Raw genomic sequence first — 16,433 nt, 5'->3', positions numbered from 1 at the left:
TCTATAATACAGGGAGTGCAGAATTATTAGGCAAGTTGTATTTTTGAGGATTAATTTTATTATTGAACAACAACCATGTTCTCAATGAACCCAAAAAACTCATTATGTCACGGATGGTGTACAGGAAACAAGACAATAATATAAACAATGACTCACTGGATCCACAACTAAGGAACATAAGGGGAGACCCCTGCAAGAGACCTGTCGCTCTCCCTTATTGCTCAGCCTATGCGACCACCCCAAAGGTGGATGGGCGCATATCCACGTACCTCGACTATCTTACACCTGAAGACCCTACAATAGTGAGGGGACACGACCACCGGCTCCCTACACAGACACGGAGGGAGTCAGGGTCACCTGGATCCAGAAAACAGAAAATCATAAATACATAAACAGAACTTATCTTGCAGACGACTGGGGACTGTGGACTGGGAACAAGGAATAGCATGCACACACACTCCAGGAAGTTGTATAAGCCACACACTACTGCATTCTGGGGAGGAACTAAAAGGGCAGCAATCAGTCCAACAGCATGACAGCTGAGATAGAGTAACGAGATGAGGAACTAAACCAAAACAAAGAAATTCAAGGAGGAGGATATGAAAGGCTCCTGTCAGAGCTTCTCAACTGTCTGGCTGTGACAGTACCCCTCCCTCTATGAGTGGACTCCGGACACTCAGAGCCCACCTTCTCAGGATGGGACCTATGGAAAGCCCTGATGAGACGAGAGGCCTTAATGTCCGTCACTGGGACCCACATCCTCTCCTCAGGACCATAACCCTCCCAATGAACGAGGTACTGGAGGGAACCGCGGACAAGACGAGAATCCACAATCCTAGAGACCTGAAATTCAAGATTTCCATCAACCACAATCGGAGGAGGAGGCAAAGGCGAGGGCACAATAGGTTGAACATAAGGTTTCAATAAGGACTTATGAAAAACATTATGGATCTTCCAAGTCTGAGGAAGATCAAGACAGTAGGCAACAGGATTGATGACAGACAGGATCTTGTAAGGCCCAATAAACCTAGGACCCAACTTCCAGGAGGGAACCTTCAATCTGATATTCTTGGTAGACAACCACACCAGATCACCAACATTCAGGTCCGGACCAGGCACACGTCTCTTATCTGCCACACGCTTATATCTCTCACTCATGCTCTTTAGATTATCCTGAATCTTTTGCCAAATAGATGACAAAGACGAGGAGAATCTGTCCTCATCAGGTAAACCAGAAGACCCCTCTCCCGAGAAAGTCCCAAACTGCGGATGAAACCCATATGCACCAAAAAATGGTGACTTATCAGAGGACTCCTGACGACGGTTATTTAAAGCAAACTCAGCAAGGGACAAAAAAGAACACCAATCCTCCTGATTCTCCGCCACAAAACAGCGCAGATATGTCTCCAGATTCTGATTGACGCGCTCTGTCTGGCCATTCGACTGCGGGTGGAAAGCAGAAGAGAATGACAACCGAACCCCCAAGCGAGAACAGAAAGCCTTCCAGAATCTGGAAACAAACTGCGTGCCCCTATCAGAGACTATGTCTGAAGGAATACCATGCAATTTGACAATGTGGTCAATAAATGCCTGCGCCAGCGTCTTAGCATTGGGCAAACCAGGAAAAGGGATGAAATGCACCATTTTGCTAAAACGGTCCACCACCACCAGAATCACAGTCTTCCCCGAGGAACGAGGCAAGTTCGTTATGAAGTCCATGGACAGATGTGTCCAAGGACGGGAAGGAATGGGTAAGGGAAGGAGAGGACCTGATGGCCGTGAATGAGGGACTTTGGCACGAGCGCAAGTCTCGCAAGCTGCCACAAAACCCTCAACCGACTTACGAAGCGCAGGCCACCAGAATCTCCGAGCGATGAGATCCAGTGTGGCTCTTGCCCCCGGGTGCCCAGCAAGGACCGTATCGTGGTGTTCCTTAAAAATCTTGTGTCTCAAAGCGAGAGGCACAAACAACCTCCCAGGAGGACAAAGATCAGGAGCCTCTGACTGGGCTGCCTGCACCTCTGCCTCCAATTCAGGAAAAAGAGCAGAGACCACCACACCTTCAGTCAAAATGGGACCCGGGTCTTCAAAATTCCCACCTCCCGGAAAACAACGTGACAGGGCATCTGCCTTCACATTCTTAACCCCAGGGCGGAACGTGACAACAAAATTAAACCTTGAAAAGAACAAAGACCATCTGGCCTGTCTCGGGTTCAGACGCTTGGCTGACTCCAAGTAGGCCAGATTTTTATGGTCAGTAAACACAGTAATAGGGTGTCTGGCTCCCTCTAGCCAATGGCGCCATTCTTCAAAAGCCCACTTGATGGCCAACAATTCCCTATCTCCCACATCATAATTTCTCTCTGCGGAGGAGAGTTTCTTTGAGAAAAAGGCACACGGTTGCCATTTGGCAGGAGAGGAACCCTGAGACAAGACCGCACCCACCCCTACCTCAGAAGCATCAACCTCAACTATGAAGGGTAACGAAATATCAGGTTGTCCCAGGATGGGAGCGGAAGCAAAACTCTCCTTGATATTAGAAAAGGCCTTACGCGCCTCTACCGACCAGGAAGAAAAATCTACCCCCTTTCTGGTCATATCAGTGAGTGGTTTAACAACAGAGGAATAATTCAAAATAAATTTCCTGTAATAATTGGCAAAGCCCAAAAAACGCATCAGCGCCTTCTGACTCTCAGGAAGCTCCCACTCAAGCACAGCGTGGACCTTCTCGGGGTCCATGCGAAAACCAGAAGCGGAGAGAAGAAACCCCAGAAATTGAATTTCTGGAACCGCAAACACACATTTTTCCAGTTTCGCGTATAATTTATTCTCCCGCAGGATGAGCAAGACCTGACGTAAATGTTCCTTATGAGTCTTGAAATCAGGAGAAAAAATCAAAATGTCATCCAAATACACTAATACAAATTTTCCCATTAAATGATAAAAAATGCTGTTCACGAAATGCTGAAAAACGGCTGGGGCATTCATTAAACCAAAAGGCATAACCAAATTCTCAAAATGGCCCTCAGGGGTATTGAAAGCCGTCTTCCATTCGTCTCCTTCTCTGACCCTGACCAGGTTGTATGCCCCTCTTAGGTCTAATTTGGAAAAGACTTTAGCCCCAACAACCTGGTTAAACAGGTCCGGGATCAGAGGAAGCGGATAAGGGTCACGAATAGTGATACTGTTCAGCTCCCTGAAATCCAGACAAGGTCTTAAAGAACCATCTTTTTTCTTAACAAAGAAAAAACCAGCGGCAACAGGTGACTTCGAGGGTCGTATGTGTCCTTTTCTCCGACTCTCAGAGATATAAGCACGCATAGCGACCCTCTCAGGTTGGGAAAGATTGTATAAACGAGATTTAGGCAGCTTGGCGCCTGGGATGAGATTAATAGGGCAATCGTACTCCCTGTGCGGGGGCAAATCCTGAACTCCACTCTCAGAGAAGACATCCGAAAATTCAGAGAGGAAAGGTGGTACAGTCTTAGTAGAAACCTCAGAAACAGATGTCATGAGGCAATTCTCTCTGCAAAAGTCACTCCAACCATTTATTTGCCTCGCTTGCCAATCAATGGTGGGGTTATGTTTAGTGAGCCAGGGTAGCCCCAACACTAGAGGAGTAGGCAAACCGCTAAGGACGAAACATGACACATCCTCAACATGAGCATCACTGACAATTAAACGGATATTGTGAACTATGCCCTTTAATGATTTCTGAGAAAGTGGAGCGGAATCAATAGCAAAAACAGGAATATCCTTTCCCAAAGTGCATACCTGGAAACCATGAGTTATTGCAAATTGATTATCAATGAGATTGACAGCTGCTCCACTATCCACAAAAATCTCACAAAAAATGCTTTTGCTCTCTAGCGCCACCCTAGCAGGCAGGACAAAACGGGAACTACAAGCAAACGGAAAACCTTCAATTTCCGCCTCAACCCTGCCAATAGTAACAGACGGAACATTTTTAAAAGATTTTTTCCTTTTAGTTTCTTTATTACTCCCAGAAAAAAGCCTGAATCTCCTAGAAGGAAAAACATTTGCCAAATGATTTATACCTCCACAACAAAAACAAACCCTGCCATGCAGGCTGAATCTTCTATCGTCAGAGGCAATCAACCCCAGCTGCATGGGCTCCTGCTCAGAAGGGGCTGACAGCGACTGAGACCCCTGCGCACAGAAAGAGACCGCTGCACTGTCCAGGGACTGAGTATGACAGGAAGGAGAGATCTCTCCTCTCTCTCTAAGACGCCTGTCAATACGAACGGCCTGAGACATAGCAGAATCCAAGGAGGTAGGTCTCTCATGAAAGGCAAATGCATCTTTCAATCTCTCTGAAAGACCATGGCAAAATTGACTTCGGAGTGCAGCATCATTCCAACCAGTATCAGCTGCCCATCTCCGAAATTCCTCTACAATACTCTGCGGATTGTTTACCCTGGCATAACAGACGTAGTCTAGACTCAGCCAGAGCAATACGATCCGGATCATCATATATCTGACCCAGGGCTAAAAAGAATTCATCCACTGAACGGAGGGGCCGTGCCCCCTCCGGCAGCAAAAAGGCCCAGGATTGAGCGTTACCCCTGAGCAGCGATATAATGATCCCCACCCTCCGTTTTTCATCACCAGAGGAATGGGGAAGAAGGCGAAAATGGAGTTTGCAAGCCTCTCTAAAACGCACAAAATACTCACTACCCCCGGAGAACGTATCCGGGAGCGAGATCTTAGGCTCAGAACAAACTCCATGAACACAAGCTGAACCGGTCACTTGAAACTGAGAAAAAGTCTTACGGAGATCAGCTACCTCCAATGAAAGACCCTGGAGGCGTTCAGCCAAAAGTGAAACCGGATCCATGCTTGAGACGGTTTTGGCGGCTAATAATGTCACGGATGGTGTACAGGAAACAAGACAATAATATAAACAATGACTCACTGGATGCACAACTAAGGAACAAAAGGGGAGACCCCTGCAAGAGACCTGCCGCTCTCCCTTATTGCTCAGCCTATGCGACCACCCCAAAGGTGGATGGGCGCATATCCACGTACCTCGACTATCTTACACCTGAAGACCCTACAATAGTGAGGGGACACGACCACCGGCTCCCTACACAGACACGGAGGGAGTCAGGGTCACCTGGATCCAGAAAACAGAAAATCATAAATACATAAACAGAACTTATCTTGCAGACGACTGGGAACAAGGAACAGCATGCACACACACTCCAGGAAGTTGTATAAGCCGCACACTACTGCATTCTGGGGAGGAACTAAAAGGGCAGCAATCAGTCCAACAGCATGACAGCTGAGATAGAGTAACGAGATGAGGAACTAAACCAAAACAAAGAAATTCAAGGAGGAGGATCTAAAAGGCTCCTGTCAGAGCTTCTCAACTGTCTGGCTGTGACACATTAATATCAAAGCTGAATATTTTTGGAATTAGTTTTTAGTTTGTTTTTAGTTTTAGCTATTTTAGGGGGATATCTGTGTGTGCAGGTGACTATTACTGTGCATAATTATTAGGCAACTTAACAAAAAACAAATATATACCCATTTCAATTATTTATTTTTACCAGTGAAACCAATATAACATCTCAACATTCACAAATATACATTTCTGACATTCAAAAACAAAACAAAAACAAATCAGTGACCAATATAGCCACCTTTCTTTGCAAGGACACTCAAAAGCCTGCCATCCATGGATTCTGTCAGTGTTTTGATCTGTTCACCATCAACATTGCGTGCAGCAGCAACCACAGCCTCCCAGACACTGTTCAGAGAGGTGTACTGTTTTCCCTCCTTGTAAATCTCACATTTGATGATGGACCACAGGTTCTCAATGGGGTTCAGATCAGGTGAACAAGGAGACCATGTCATTAGATTTTCTTCTTTTATACCCTTTCTTGCCAGCCACGCTGTGGAGTACTTGGACGCTTGTGATGGAGCATTGTCCTGCATGAAAATCATGTTTTTCTTGAAGGATGCAGACTTATTCCTGTACCACTGCTTGAAGAAGGTGTCTTCCAGAAACTGGCAGTAGGACTGGGAGTTGAGCTTGACGCCATCCTCAACCCGAAAAGGCCCCACAAGCTCATCTTTGATGATACCAGCCCAAACCAGTACTCCACCTCCACCTTGCTGGCGTCTGAGTCGGACTGGAGCTCTCTGCCCTTTACCAATCCAGCCACGGGCCCACCCATCTGGCCCATCAAGACTCACTCTCATTTCATCAGTCCAAAAAACCTTAGAAAAATCAGTCTTGAGATATTTCTTAGCGCAGTCTTGACGTTTCAGCTTGTGTGTCTTGTTCAGTGGTGGTCGTCTTTCAGCCTTTCTTACCTTGGCCATGTCTCTGAGTATTGCCCACCTTGTGCTTTTGGGCACTCCAGTGATGTTGCAGCTCTGAAATATGGCCAAACTGGTGGCAAGTGGCATCTTGGCAGCTGCACGCTTGACTTTTCTCAGTTCATGGGCAGTTATTTTGCGCCTTGGTTTTTCCACACGCTTCTTGCGACCCTGTTGACTATTTTGAATGAAACGCTTGATTGTTCGATGATCACGCTTCAGAAGCTTTGCAATTTTAAGAGTGCTGCATCCCTCTGCAAGATATCTCACTATTTTTGACTTTTCTGAGCCTGTCAAGTCCTTCTTTTGACCCATTTTGCCAAAGGAAAGGAAGTTGCCTAATAATTATGCACACCTAATATAGGGTGTTGATGTCATTAGACCACACCCCTTCTCATTACAGAGATGCACATCACCTAATATGCTTAATTGGTAGTAGGCTTTCGAGCCTATACAGCTTGGAGTAAGACAACATGCATAAAGAGGATGATGTGGTCAAAATACTCATTTGCCTAATAATTCTGCACTCCCTGTACATAGTAATACCTACAAAAATAGTTTTTACTTTACATTCCCCATATGTCTACTTCATGTTTGGATAATTTTGGGAATGACATTTAATTTTTTGGGGATGTTACAAGGCTTAGAAGTTTAGAAGCAAATCTTGAAATTTTTAAGAAATTTTCAAAAACCCACTTTTCAAGGACCAGTTCAGGTCTGGAGCCACTTTGTGAGGCTTACATAATAGAAACCACCCAAAAATGACCCCATCTAGAAATTACACCCCTCAAGGTATTCAAAACTGATTTTACAAACTTTGTTAACCCTTTAGGTCAGAGGTGCACAACCTTTTTTGGTCTGGGGGCCGCATTGTCACATCGCTCTATTTCAAGGGGCCGCAAATAAAAAAATGTTGATCAGCGCTCATCTGCCTATTACACAAGCCAGTGCAAAGTGACTGGGGAGGAGTGATCACTGCCAGTCGTGCTGCAGATAATCGGACATCTTTCATCCTGATAAAATATGCAAATCAGCCGACAAATGAGCAATTCCTTGTTTATCGACTGATCAGCTGCACGATTATACTGGCCAGATATAAGCGCTCCTATGAACACTTGTTCCCAGTAATTGTCCCAAATATCGTGCTGCAGCATAGCCCCTGAAACCGAAGAGTTATACTTACCTGCTCCCCGCCTCTCCGGTTCTTCGAACTGCCCCCGCTGTTTACACCTGGCAGTGCATTGACATGGTCATACACCACTCCAGACAATGACTGGCTTAGGCGGTGATGTGGCCACAAGCAACGTGTCACTGCTGAAGCCAGTCACTGACTGGAGCCGTGCAAGTGACCATGGCCATGCACTGCCAGGTGTAAACAGAGCAGGAACCGGAAGATGGAGGCAGCGCAGAGGACCAGAGCGGAGTGGAGCAGGTAATTATGAATTTTCTATTTCAGAGGCCATGCTCCAGGCCTCATTTTTACCAGAAAAGTGATGACATTTCCTTCCATCCTGCCTCCTATTTATAAATCAGCGGTTTCCTTCACTGCAGAGGACGGAGCTTACTGGTTATCACATCTCCTGCCAATCCAGTTATAGGCGTCCTGCAGTAACCAGTAACCACATTACCTTGCTAGAGGGGAAGGCGCCTATTGGTTAACGCTTGAATGACCAGGCCCGAAAAGGCCTTAATGACCAGACACTTTTTTGTGATTTAGCACGCGTGGTGGTTCAAATGGTTGCAACTATCATATTTGTTGGACTACCAAGATAATTTTTGCAACAATTTTTATTTGGGGGAAACTATACAAAACGTTTTTAAAAAGTATATATTTTTTCAAACTATGGCTCCTTATTCTTTAAATGCAAACTGCAAACTGACACCAAAATAAATTATTATAATTAGTTCTCTATTTTGTGTATTTTGCGATATAATAGGAAAAGTTTCACGTGAATGGGGCGGTAATGGTGACGGTTTTGATTGGTGTGGGTGTCTTTTCTTTTATGTATGATTTTTTTTTTTTTACTTAATATATTTATGCTACATAATATGTCCCCCAAGAGGTCATAAAAAGACCTTGGGGGACACTCACTTTTTTAAATTTTGCACTTTTTCATAAAAAGACTGTGGTGGGACAGTGAACACTCTTTTATTAAGCACTTTTTCCTTTTTATTTTATTTTTTAATTTATTTAGTTTTCAGATTTTTTTTGTCATTTTTTTACTTTTTTTTTAAATATATTTTTACCACATATTTTGTCCCCAAGAGGTCACTGAAAGACCTTTGGGAGACAATAAGTGACTTTTTTTTGTACTATTTCCACTGTAACTGGAGCATCCAAAGGAGCCCCAGTTACAGGGAAACCAGCCTGCTGCGGAGGCTTTGTACCAGGGCAGCGCTCCTCTGTTCCCGAGACACCCAGAGATCACGTGATCGCTGGGTCTACACTACAGAACGCTCATAGAGGAGAAGGCAGAAGCGCTAATAAAGCGCTTCTGTCTTCTCCTCGGCTTCCCCGCTCTCACTAATAGCCGGGGACCCTTTCCGCTCCTGCTACAGTGCACGAGCAAAACCTGTGATCCATCCGCTGTGCGGCGCTCCGGGCAGAAACACAGCTGATTGCAGGATCAGCTGTGTTTCTGCCCAGCAGGGCGGGGGCCGCAAACCATGGCTCTGGGGGCCGCATGCGGCCCGCGGGCCGCAGGTTGTGCACCCCTGCTTTAGGTGTTCCACAAGAATTAATGGAAAATAGAGATTCAATTTAAAAATTTCCATTTTTTGGCAGATTTTCCATTTTAATAATTTTTTTCCAGTTACAAAGCAAGGGTTAACAGCCAAACCAAACTCAATATTTATGGCTCTGATTCTGTAGTTTACAGAAACACCCCATATGTGGTTTTAAAACGCTGTACGGGCACACGGCAGGGCGCAGAAGGAAAGGAATGCCATATGGTTTTTGGAAGGCAGATTTTGCTGGACTGGTTTTTTGACACCATGTCCCATTTGAAGACCCCCTGATGCACCCCTAGAGTAGAAACTCTAAAAAAGTGAGTCCATTTTAGAAACTACGGGATAGGGTGGCAGTTTTGTTGGTACTATTTTAGGGTACATATAATTTTTGGTTGCTCTATATTACACTTTTTGTGAGGCAAGGTAACAAGAAATAGCTGTTTTGGCACCGTTTTTATTTTTTGTTATTTACAACATTTATCTGACAGGTTAGATCATGTGGTATTTTTATAGACCAGGTTGTCACGGACGCGGCGATACCTAATATGTATACTATTTTTTTTATTTATGTAAGTTATACACAATGATTTCATTTTTGAAAAAAAATATTTTTTTGTGTTTCCATAGTCTGAGAGCCATAGTTTTTTTTAGTTTTTGGGCAATTATCTTGGTTAGGGTATGATTCTCACGGGATGACATGACGGTTTGATTGGCACTATTTTGGGGTGCGTATGACTTTTTGATCGCTAGCTATTACACTTTTTGTGATGTAAGGTGACAAAAAATGGCTTTTTTTACACCATTTTTTATTTTTATTATTTACAGTATTCACCTGAGGGGTTAGGTCATGTGATATTTTTATAGAGCAAGTTATTCCGGACGCGGTGATACCTAATATGTATACATTTTTTTATTTATGTAAGTTTTACACAATAATATCATTTTTGAAACAAAAGAAAATCAGGTTTTAGTGTCTCGCTATTCTGAGAGCCATAGTTTTTTCAGTTTTTGGGCGATTATCTTAGGCAGGCTGTCATTTTTTTGTGGGATGAGATGACAGTTTGATTGGCACTATTTTGGGGTGCATATGATTTTTTGATCGCTTGGTAATACACTTTTTGTGATGTAAGGTGACAAAAAATGGTTTATTTAGCACATTTATTATTTTTAATTTTTTACAGTGTTCATCTGAGGGGTTAGGTCATGTGATATTTTTATAGAACCGATCGATACGGACGCGGCAATACCTAATATATATACTTATTTTTACACAATAAAATCATTTTTGAAACAAAAAAATATCATGTTTTAGTGTCCCCATATTCTGAGAGCCATAGTTTTTTCAGTTTTTGGGCGATTATCTTAGGTAGGGTCTAATTTTTTGCGGAATGAGATGACGGTTTGATTGGCACTATTTTGGGGTGCATATGACTTTTTGATCGCTTGCTATTACATTTTTTGTGATGTAACGTGACAAAAAATTGTGTATTTAGCACAGTTTTCATTTTTTATGGTGTTCATCTGAGGGGTTAGGTCATGGGATATTTTTATATAGCCAGTTGAGATGGACGCGGCGATACCTAATATGTATACTTTTTTTAAAAAAAATTATTCTTTTATTTTTTAAAACAAAAAAAATGATGTTTTAGTGTCCCCATATTCTGAGCCATAGTTTTTTTTTTTTTTTTGGTCGATACGGACGCCGCAAAACCAAATTTGTTAACTTTTTTTTTTTCCCCTATTCTTTACCAATTTCGTTTTACTTTATTTGGGGAAAATGAAGTTTTTGTTTATTTTTACTTGAAACTTAAAAATTTTTTTGGGGGGGGGAACTTAATTTTTTCAACTTTTTTTTCACTTTATTTTTTGTCCCACTTTGGGACTTCAACTTCTGGTGGTCTAGTCCTTTACAATGCATTCCAATACTTCTGTATTGGAATGCATTGGCTGTATGAGTAATACAGTGAGTATTATTCATACAGCTTCTGGCCTGTGAGATCCAGGGGGCTGGATCTCACATGCTCGTGACCGGAAGGCAGCGCCGATGCCTTAGGAAGGCATCGCGCTGCCTTCAATGCCATCGGGTCCCCCCTACAGCCCCACGGGGACCCGATGGCATCAACGCCCGCAGCCGCCGCACCATAAAAAGCCGCAAACCACGGTTTGTGGCGATCGCAGACACGGGACCCCCGCGCATTTAGCCAAGGTGCCTGCTCAGTGGAAATACATAGGACGTACCTGTACGTCCTGTGTCCTTAAGGATCGGGACATTAGGGCCTACTGGTACGCCCTATGTCCTAAACAGGTTAAAGGGAACCTGTCACCGGGATTTTGTGTATAGAGCTGAGGACATGGGTTGCTAGATGGCCGCTAGCACATCTGCAATACCCAGTCCCCATAGCTCTCTGTGCTTTTTTTGTGTAAAAAAACCCGATTTGATACATAAGCAAATGAACCTTAGATGAGTCCTCTCCCTGAGATTAGTCCAGCATGAAGGAGCCCAGCACTGCCCCGCATTATCAGAATCTCCTCCTTTCTCCCCGACGTCAGAAAGCTAGAGCGCCGTAATCTCGTGATGCGTGAGCTAGCGCATGCGCAGTTTGTTCCCTGAGGCTGATGCCAGCACAGGGAAGGAACACTATGATGACACTGCGCATGCGCTAGCTCGCGCATCGCACTATATTTTTTTTACGGGGCAACGGAACGGACATACTGATGCAGACAGCACACCTTTTTTGCGGACCCATTGAAATGAATAAGTCTACATCCTATCCGCCAAAAAAATGGAACAGACACGGAAACAAACAACGTTCGTGTGCATGTAGCCTTATCTTGAGTCGGCTAAACGACTGAATCCAAGGCAGGCCAGATGGTGGCTGTTTTTCACCAGATTTAACTTCATTGTCACCTACTGACCTGGGGGGGTTAAGAACGTCAAGGCGGATGCTTTGTCGCACAGCTTTCCTGGGGAAGGGGGGGATGATTCTAAAGATCCTAGTTCTATTTTGTCTGAAGGGGTAGTCATATCTGCCCTATATTCTGATCTTGAGGCTAAGGTGTTGGAGGCCCAAGATGATGCTCCGGACTCTTGTCCTCCAGGGAAATTATTTGTTCCTTCAGACTTACGTCATAAGGTATTTGAGGAACATCACTGTAATGTCTTGGCTGGACACCCTGGGAGTAAATCCACTGTCGATCTCATCTCGAGCAGATTTTGGTGGCCAGGGCTGTGTAAGTGTGTTGAGGACTATGTGTCAGTCTGTTGTACCTGTGCTCGTGCTAAGGTGACACATACTCGGCCTTCTGGATCTCTTCTTCCGTTACTTATCCCGTCCAGACCTTGGACGCATTTGTCCATGGACTTTATCAAGGATTAACCGAATTCTTCGGGAAAAACCCTGATCCTTGTGGTAGTTGATCGGTTTAGCAAAATGGTGCATTTTATAGCATTGCCTGCTCTACCTAATGCCAAGACTCTTGCACAGGTGTTTGTCGATAACATTGTGAAACTACATGGCATTCCCTCTGATGTGGTGTCTGATCGGGGGACTCCGTTTGTTTCCAGATTCTGGAAAGCGTTCTGTACTTGACTGGGGGTACAATTGTCCTTTTCTTTGATTTTCATCCTCAGTCGAACGGACAGACAGAGCGCACCAATCAGAATCTGGAGACTTACTTGAGATGTTTTGTTTTGGAGAACCAGGAGGAGTGATCTTTATTCTTGTCATTACCTGAGTTTTCCATTAATAACCGGACAGGAGTCCACTGATAAGTTGCCGTTTTTTGGGGCATATGGATTCCATCCACAGTTTGGCACATTTTCTGGTTCTCAAACTTACGGTATTCCTGAGGAGGAACAATTTTTCTCTTCTTTGTCTACGATTTGGCGGAAAATTCTAAATAACCTGAAAAAGATGGGCAACAGTTATAAGCGTGTGGCTGACAGGAAATGTATGAATGGTCCGGACCTGAGAGTGGGTGATTCTGTGTGGCTGTCCACAAGAAACATTAAGCTTAAGGTACCTTCTTGGAAGTTGGGCCCAAGATTTATTGGTGCATATAAGATCACTGCCATTGTTAACCCTGTAGCCTTCCGTCTTGAACTTCCTCAGGCTTTGAAAATTCATAGTGTATTTCATAAGTCGTTGTTGAAGAAATGTGTTGAACCTGTTGAGCCGTCCTCCTTAACTCTCGCTCATGTCATGGTGGACGGTAATTTAGAATTTCAAATCAGCAGGATTGTGGACTCCCGAGTTCTCCATAGATCCCTTCAGTATCTCGTCCACTGGAAGGGTTATGGACCAGAGGAGAGGATGTGGGTTAATGTGAATCGTCTGGTGAAGGTCTTTCATAGAGCCCATCCTGATAAGGTCGGTCCTGGGTGCCCGGAGGTCACCCGTAGAATTGGGGTACTGTCACGGTCCCTCAGGTGACTGATGTCAGGAAATCAAGGAGATTGGCTGAGCATGCAGGAATCTAACAGCCTCCTTGATTTCTCTTGATTCAGTGTTGATAGGGTTAATGACCACTTCCCTTTTCTCAGCTATTGCTCAGTGGTCATCACTTCTACCATTTATAGTCTCACCCCACCTTTATGACTATGCGGTTGATAGCTTCATTTGGGTTTGGCTGAGCTGGTGTGAGATCCTCTCTGGTGTTCCTGTTCTTCCATCTCTACAGAAGTATAGTGTCGCGTTTGTTTGTATTTGTTATATTCCCTGTTGTTGTATCTGGGCCTGAGACAGACTCCATTCGTCCATCTGGGGAGGAATGGGTTGTCTCTGGTCCTATACTTATTCCAGGGCCTTATAGGGAAATCGGGGCCTAGGTATACTACTTATGAATATTCCTACCTTCAAGGTCTATTCATATTGATAGGTAGTCAGGGCCCGGATTAGGGTTGTCTAGGAGGGGACCTGTTTCTTCTCTAGTTTCTAGGCCCAGTTACTGTTCCCCTTTCCTCCTGTGTTCAGTGTGGAGTTTCCCCCCACACTGATTGTGACACAGAGCTGCACGGACAGGCAGACAAGCAGATGCCTGAACCGTATGCGGCACAACACATGGCGGTCACAGACTGAGCTGCAAAAATAGGCAGACAAGCAGATGCCTGGACCCCATGCAGAAAGACACATGGTGGTCACAGACAGAGCTGCCCAAACAGGCAGACATATATAATACATATAAACCTACAAAACCTCTCTGTCTAACGCCAACAGCACTACACTCCAGCTGGGACAACACACAATGTCATAGCAAAAAATACTGTGGGACCAATTATCAAAAAATTATACCAACTTTATTTCAATAATATATATAAAATATGGAGAAAGAGGGCAAGATCGAAAAAGATATACAGAGAAGCGAGGGGCAAAACCTCATTGGACAGCCATGTTACTCCACAGAACTGTAATAACAGTCTCCGTATAAAAGGCTACACCCTGTGCCTCACAAAAAATGGTCATAAAAATCTATTCAATAAACAAGAAAATTATAACAAAAGTAGTAATAATATACACCACCCACCCCTATAAGGGATTATGGTGTGACACTCTTGCTGCAAAATAAGCTATAACCACCATCTGATATGAGGCACACCGTATAGGACCAATATAACTATGTACTGTTTTACATAGTTATATTATAATTGATCCCACAGTATTTTTTGCTATGACAAACAGGCAGACAAGCAGATGCCTGGACCCTATGTGGAACAGATGTATGGCGGGGCTGCATAGACGGGTAGACACAGAGCCGGACAAGCAGGGACCAAGGCAAGGTGATCTTGATGTGTCACTAGGTGACCACACAGACAGGGCAGGTGGAATAAACCCAGGTAACATAGTAACATAGTACATAAGGCCGAAAAAAGACATTTGTCCATCCAGTTCGGCCTGTTATCCTCCAAGTTGATCCAGAGGAAGGCAAAAAAAAACCTGTGAGGTAGAAACCAATTTTCCCCACTTTAGGGGAATAAAAAATTCCTTCCCGACTCCAATCAGGCAATCAGAATAACTCCCTGGATCAACGACCCCTCTTTAGTAGCTATAGCCTGTAATATTATTACGCTCCAGAAACACATCCAGGCCCCTCTTGAATTCCTTTATTGTACTCACCATCACCACCTCCTCAGGCAGAGAGTTCCATAGTCTCACTGCTCTTACCGTAAAGAATCCTTTTCTATGTTTGTGTACAAACCTTCTTTCCTCCAAACGCAGAGGATGTCCCCTCGTCACAGTCACAGTCCTGGGGATAAATAGATGATGGGATAGATCTCTGTACTGACCCCTGATATATTTATACATAGTAATTAGATCTCCCCTCAGTCGTCTTTTTTCTAACGTGAATAACCCTAATTTTGATAATCTTTCAGGGTACTGTAGTTGCCCCATTCCAGTTATTACTTTAGTTGCCCTCCTCTGGACCCTCTCCACCTCTGCTATGTCTGCCTTGTTCACTGGAGCCCAGAACTGTACACAGTACTCCATGTGTGGTCTGACTAATGATTTGTAAAGTAGTAGGAATATGTTCTCATCACGGGCATCTATGCCCCTTCTGATGCAACCCATTATCTTATTGGCCTTGGCAGCAGCTGCCTGACACTGTTTTTTTGCAGCTTAGTTTGCTGTTTATTAAAATTCCTAGATCCTTTTCCATAGTAATAGAATTTCAACAGAGATGGGTTGTATTACATTTAGAAATATTGTATTTCAGTCTATGAATCCATTTAATATTGTATCAAAATATTTACAATTAGTGCAAAAACTACGTTTATCCACATAAAAGCAATAGTTCCATCAAATATGCAAAGAGTAGTAGTAGAAGAAACTCAGGTCTATCTAGATAGTATGCAGCAAGAAATGACAATAGATTCTGACCACGGGAAAGACCATCCAGAAAGGTTAAATTAATGGAATTAAAATGATAGAGTAAAATGTGTTTCAACTGCATTTTTAGCTGTCCATGTAATATATGAATACATTTACAACTGGGGGTTACCATTTCTCTAATCAACAGGCTGTACCCAACACAATCTGATCTGACACTGTTTGATGAGTACTGCTAGTATCAAACTATGTGGGAAAACACACCATTGACGGGGAGAACGGCTAGACCCACATGTCAAATTATTCTTAAATTTCCAGGAGAAAAAATGGAGGAACAGCAAAGCGCAGAGTTCTAAGGAAAGATGCTTCAGAATCTCAAGGAGAACACAAATATTAACTATACCAGACATGTTTGGAGAGTAAAGCCTCAGTCACACGTCCGTGCTCAAATCCGTGATCAGGTGGTCAATGATGCATCCGTGTTGGCTCTGTGTGTCCGTTTTTTGCCGTCCATGTTGCATTCGTGTTTCA

Source organism: Bufo bufo, chromosome 9 (assembly GCF_905171765.1).
Source record: "Bufo bufo chromosome 9, aBufBuf1.1, whole genome shotgun sequence".
Classification (NCBI taxonomy): domain Eukaryota; kingdom Metazoa; phylum Chordata; class Amphibia; order Anura; family Bufonidae; genus Bufo; species Bufo bufo.
This window is presented reverse-complemented; position numbering follows the sequence as displayed.